We start from the raw sequence: 6,341 nt of genomic DNA on the forward strand, positions 1-6,341 counted from the left end.
TTAGCCCAGGTGAAGGCAAGTAGCTTGCTATTTGATACGGAGATTTACATTTCAAGGCTACTCAGTATTAAATCATCTTCTGGTAAAAGAAGAGTAAGAGGGTCATTGTGTGTATTTTATTATGTGTAAACTCCCAGGAAAACAAGCGGTGAGGCTGAGAGAGCTCACTCAAATTCTAGCAGATAAGAAAGTGGCTTATGTAAAATCTCTCTTATTGGGTGAGTTACTCATTTCTTCTGGCCAAGAGAGCCAGCAGGGTCATGTGACTGCTAAGCTTTCTAAGGAAGTGAAAACAAAATGTGGAGAGAATAACCATGTTTATTTCCAGTACAGACCCTCTGCTTAAGGTAAAATCACCTCTTAAATCTTTAGCTTTCATTCCTCTGTAACCAGATGGTTACTTTTCAGGATCTTTAATAGTTTGGATTAATTAATTAAATTCAGATCAAACTTGATTATACCTCTAGTTCAGCTGTTTTTTTGTTTTTGTTTTTTGTGGGGGGAGGGGTAATTATTTATCTATTTAATGGAGGTACTGGGGATTCGAACTCAGGACCTTGTGCATGCTAAGTACTTGTTCTACCACTGAGCTATACCCTCCTCCCCTCTAGTTCAGTGGTTCTTAACCTGAGCCCATTAGAAGCATCAGGGGAAAAGAAAAATATTGATGCTGTTGCCTTAACCCAGAGAACTGATATAATTGGTTTGGGGTGGGGCCTGGTCATCAATATTTTTTAATAGTTCCCAGGTGATTCTCCTGGGTTGAAGGTTGAGAACCACTAGTCTAACTTTTGTCCTGAATGTATCTTTCCTTTCAAAAAAAGAAAAAAAAAAGACCTTATTGACTTTCCCAATGTCTATAGCTGTGATCTCAATTTTTGATTGCACACATCTATTAGTTAAAAAAAAATTAGAGCACATACAAATACCTGTGTGTATGTACTATGCTAATATATTATCTGTATTATAAAACAGAAAATCAGATATTTATAAAAGTATGAATAATAATAAATATTTTCTTCCTATATTCCTGAGCATCCTTTTAGCCACTCTACTTTGGAAACCTTTGTTTCACAGGATAAAGTCCAAATTCCTTAGCACAGAATTCAAGGTTTTCTCCAAACAGAATTTCATCTCTCTTTTATCATTGTTATATCCCATACTGTCTTAGTTTACTGACTGATTGATTGTTGTATTTCCAATGGTCTTAGGTCCACTTTCCTGGGAAGTAGACTCAGAGACAGAGATGTGCATGAAGAGAGTTTATTGAGAAGTGAAGGATGTAGGTAGGATTGGGCAGAAGATGGAGGAGATGCAGTTGCAACAAAGAGTTCTGGAGCTGGGTTGACCCTTCATGATGCTCCACCTTGAGGCAAGGGCGTTAGGCTTCATATTCCCACTCTCCATCCAACGTTAAGTACATTAAGTAGTAATTTGTGTGGGCTACTCATGGGAAATCTGGGGTTTTTTTTGACGGCAAATCCCAGGGAGCCATCACACGCCAGCCTGCCAGCTGTTGGGGGAATGAATGCCTCAGTCCTAGAGGGGATCTGGGATGCTCGTCATAGCATTCATTTTGTTCCCTGCTTTTATGAGTTAACACAGTTGTTCCTTACACTGGAATGTTTTACCCTCAATCTCTGCACACAGAAACCTATCATTCCTCATAGGCCCAACTCAAAATGCCACCAGAGACTCAACTCAAAATGCCACCACCTCCTTGAAGTTTCCCTGTACTCCCTTGTAGTACCAGGAGACAGAGTAGAGAGAGTCACAGACACCTAGGTTTGGATACTGGGTTTTAGGGAGCTTAGTTGGGTAAATTATTTGACTTCTCTGAGTCTGACTATAACTATTGAGACCTGCTCTACAGGATTCTTGTAAGGATTAATTGAAAAACTCACTCAGTGATGACGATGTTTTCTTTCTAGCTTTCACTTTCTCATCTCCAGATTTCTATAGAAGTCTTAAATGATTTAAATGACAAAATAGGATGCTGTGATGATTTTTTCCTATTTATTCAATTTAAAATCCTACACTTTATTCTAAGGTAATGTGTCATCTACTTTTATGAAAAATTGATTTTTTTTCAGCGTTATGAAAATCTGGTAGCAGGTTAGCAGATTTTTTTGCACAACAAATTCATGATGGTATAAATTATGTAACAGTGGATTTTTGAAGTAATCTTAATTAGGAAAATAAACTTTTGTCATATATACATGCAAATATATGCATTAATTTAAAAAAATTATTGGTTCATGAAATTTAAGAATGTGCAGATACATGCAGTGAATCTTAGCACTGGTCCATTATGCTAATATATATTAGATGTATATTAACATATTATACATATGCTAATATTATTTGTCATTAACTACTTCTGTAAGGATCAATTATTAAGCACCTATAGCACCTATAATATAGAAAACTTTTAAATTTGTGCTATTAGAAAAAACAAAGATAGATGAAATAGGATCCCTATTGTGAAGGAGCTTGAAATTATTTAACAGATGAAAAAGTAAACAATGATACACATGTTTCAAATAACATTTTTTTTTTAAAGGGAGGTCAGTGGAATAGTTCAGATCATTTATGTAATTGGTGCTAACATTTCTGAATATACCACTGAATTTCATAGGCCAGGCTGGTGTGGAGACATTCTCTCAAAGCATGGAGAGAATTTACATAGGCAATGAAGTCCCTGATTAGTAGTGGCCTGATCTGGTATGACTTTGCATATCACACACTGCTTGATATGTGCTTAGGCCCTCAGTTAAAAAAATAAAAAAGTAACACACACACAGTTTAGATAAATGCTGACTGTTTAAATTGGGTAGCTGGAGAAGAATGGGGAAGGATTCCAGGTCAGTGACAGAGTCTGAGGGAAACCGCAGAGATGACAGAGTTCAAGACGTGCTGGGAGGTCAAAGGGCACGTGTGGGGTGGAAGCGGAGCGCTCTTACAGGAGCAGGATGGGCAAGGGGAGGTGGGGTGGGGGAGACTTCTTAGAGCTTAAATAATAGATTTAGATTGTCCTCGGCATGAAACAGGGAGAATGCATAAGAGCGGGCTAAGGAAACACAAATCTGAGCAAGTTGCTTTCAGGATCCAGGATTTACATGGGTTAAGTCTGAATTCCTCAAGCAGACTTCCATTCTTAATTCTCCAATCTCTCTTCATTCCGTAATCTCCTTGTTTACGCACTCTTCTGACATTCCCACGTGGTCACTGCACACACTAGCAAATCCCCCAGTTGGAATTAATCTTCCCATATTCTCAAAGCTCTTCGTTTAATCCATGGTCGTAGCCCTTGTTAGTTTGCCTTTTGAGTGGGTGTGTGTCTCAGGCACCAGACTGCATGCATATAGCGAGCACATCACATGTCTAAGTCATCTGTGCCCGCCTCCTTCCAGCACTCAGTCGGTACAGACTAGTATTGAGTGAAGTTTATTTGAAATGTGACTTCTTATTATAAACTAGTGAAAATGCTGAATGCCATTGCCTCTTACAAGCTGACATTAATACACATTACAAGTAGGCCCAACATAAAAAGGCACTTAATGAATGGTAAAAGGCAGCGTCATATAAATTCCTGTTTGAAGAATTATTTCCACCTGAATCACAAGGTGTTTTTGATCCAACTAACATAAGTAGTTGTGTCAAGTCTTAGAAATGCTTGACAGGGGTGAAAAAGAATTATAGCAAAGGTCGGTTACTATTAGGAAAAAAGTTCTCTTACTGAAAGAACACTTTTACAAATGATAATAAATAAATCCTTCATGATTAGATTTTTATGACCTTCCTGGGTTGGTAGTATTAAAGAGAAGCAATATTGTAAAACAGCTATACTTTAATTAAAAAAAAAGAAACATTTTTTGGTGGTTGTTATAGCTTGATTAAAAAAAATAGAAAGAATGGTCATGATAATCGAACTTGACTTTCTGTTGTCAATGAGGGTCATGTCAGCTGTTTGGGGTGCAGGGCTGGACTTTATTCCGCTGGTTGATAAGCATTATCAACATTTTACAAGACAGAAAGTTTCAATGAAACTGATATTTTTATTGCCAAGTTCATAGTTGGTTTCGAATGTCTGCCTGCTTTGTGCTTACATTGGTCACTAAGTATACTTTCACGTCAGGGGTAGAGAGAGGGGCACCAGATGGAGGTTTCTGGTGTCTTGGCCAGAAGAACACACACCTGGGCTGTTCATTAATGAATAACCAGCATGTATGAATGAATAACATAATGAATGTACAATAATCTGCTTATTGAAAAATGTTTGTTAATCACTCTCAGAGGGCCCAGGCTAGGTGACTATGTCATTCATACTTTTTAAATGACCTTCACTAAATATACAACTGCAGGGAATGCCCTCTGTGGCTCGGCTCCAGGGAATGTAATGAAAATAGTGCTCTCTGGAGTTGGGGAACCTGGAAGTTCTGCCCACCATAGAAAGTGTTCAGTAATGATTCCTGAATGAAGGAATGACTGACCTAAAAGGTTCATTCGGAATGTTAAGGCGAAAGTCTGGCAAAAGCCATTTTTGAAACTCGGGCCATTATTATGGTATTAGTCTGAACAGTGTGACCCATGAATAAACATGACAGTGTCAAATTAGCCACTGCAGATGCTTAAGGAAGCATGCCTCCCTAGGAAGATGAGTTAAAAAAAATTCCCCATACAATTACCAGCAAATACGTTTTCTGCTGGAAATAGTAGGGACAAGTTCAACATCAGTATGAAGTTTAGAAAATCATTTCTGAATATGGTTCTCCCCTTCTTTATCCACTGCCCCTCTCCCCTCTGCCATCCCTGGGGCCGAGAGCTGCCCTTTAATTGGAGTAAGAAGCTGTACTGAGTCATATTTGCTATCTTTAATACACAGACATGTGAGAGAGCTGTTTGGTAGAGGATTTGCTTGCCAGCAAGTGGATTTGTGAAAGTCCAGGCTTCATGCCAGATTCTGGGATGAGGTAGAAGTGGGGACTAGACAGAAAAGCTTGTAGGCTTTTCAGACTAGAACAGAGAGGCTGCAGATGTAAAACTAGGGTTTAATTTGAGCGGTAATTTAGAGTAGGTGTTGATTTAGGAAGATCTAAAAGATCTAGAATTAATGGAAAGGTTAACAACGGGCCTCTTGAAGTGGAAGAATGATGACAGATTATGGAATTCGCTTAGCTCTTAATCATTACGTATTTTAATACCTAGGTGCTAAAAAGTAGTAGCTGATGGTAAATAGCGGTACATTTTAAATTAGTAGATTTCTTCCCTTCTCTGAATTTCTAACCTTATTTCGTGACCATGAACCTGACTTTCACCTATAAAGGAACTTCATACTAGGCAGCAAAGCAGAGAGACTAGTGATTTTTCAACTAATGAGTAGGAAAGTACTCATTGAGATTGGGGAATTATTATTTGTGTGCTTATTTAAGATATTTATTTGTGTATTTGGTGCCTTGTTCCACAGATAATTTAGGCAGAAATGATAGGTAATTTAGGACAATGCGACACTGATGTGAAACTCGCGCACCCAGCCATCTCCCATATCTGGAAGCCGGGTGAGAAATTAAGAGTAACCCCCCAAATCTCACTGCATAGAAATAGATGTTACAAGTTTCATGCATTAAGTCAGTCAGTACTTTTTAGCCATAAAAAAACCACTCAGGCCTTCACTCATTATTTATTTACTTAAATTTTACACATGATTATAATAAGCTTGGTTATCTGGGTTCACGTAGCCCACAGGAGACTAGAGCGGCGCACTGCTGCATATTTCCTTGGCATTAACAATTACACAAAGGGCTTTCACATCCATTACTAGCTGCTCGAGGCAGACACAACAGTAACATCAAGAAGTGACCGTTGACTGCCTGACAGCTCCAAGAAGACTGAAGAATTCTAAATAGTCAGCACATAGACCGCAAGAAAACCCTCGTCTACTGCTGTGATGAGCGGGGAGAAAGGCACACGTCACTCTCCCTGGAGGCATCATCACCACAGTCCAGACTCAGAGCCCCAGATGAATACAGAGGTCGTCCAGCCAAGCCTCCCAGTCAGCACGTGGTTCACCTCTGTAGTTCTTCTCTCAGGTGGTTAGACTGCCTCTGCTAAATTCTCTCCAGTTGACAAAGAATTTGTTGATTAATTTTATGTGTCATTGATTGGGTGATGGTGCGGTCAAATATCATTCTGGACGTTTCTGTCAGGTTTTTTTTTTTTTTCACCAACAGCTGCTCACATGTTTTCTTACAAAAGTCGGACAGTGAAAACTTATAATGCTTTAAATTTAACGATCTGCAAAATCCTGTCTAGCCTGTTACACATTTGTCTATTTTGCATAT

Source organism: Camelus bactrianus, chromosome 1 (genome assembly GCF_048773025.1).
Source record: "Camelus bactrianus isolate YW-2024 breed Bactrian camel chromosome 1, ASM4877302v1, whole genome shotgun sequence".
Lineage (NCBI taxonomy): Eukaryota > Metazoa > Chordata > Mammalia > Artiodactyla > Camelidae > Camelus > Camelus bactrianus.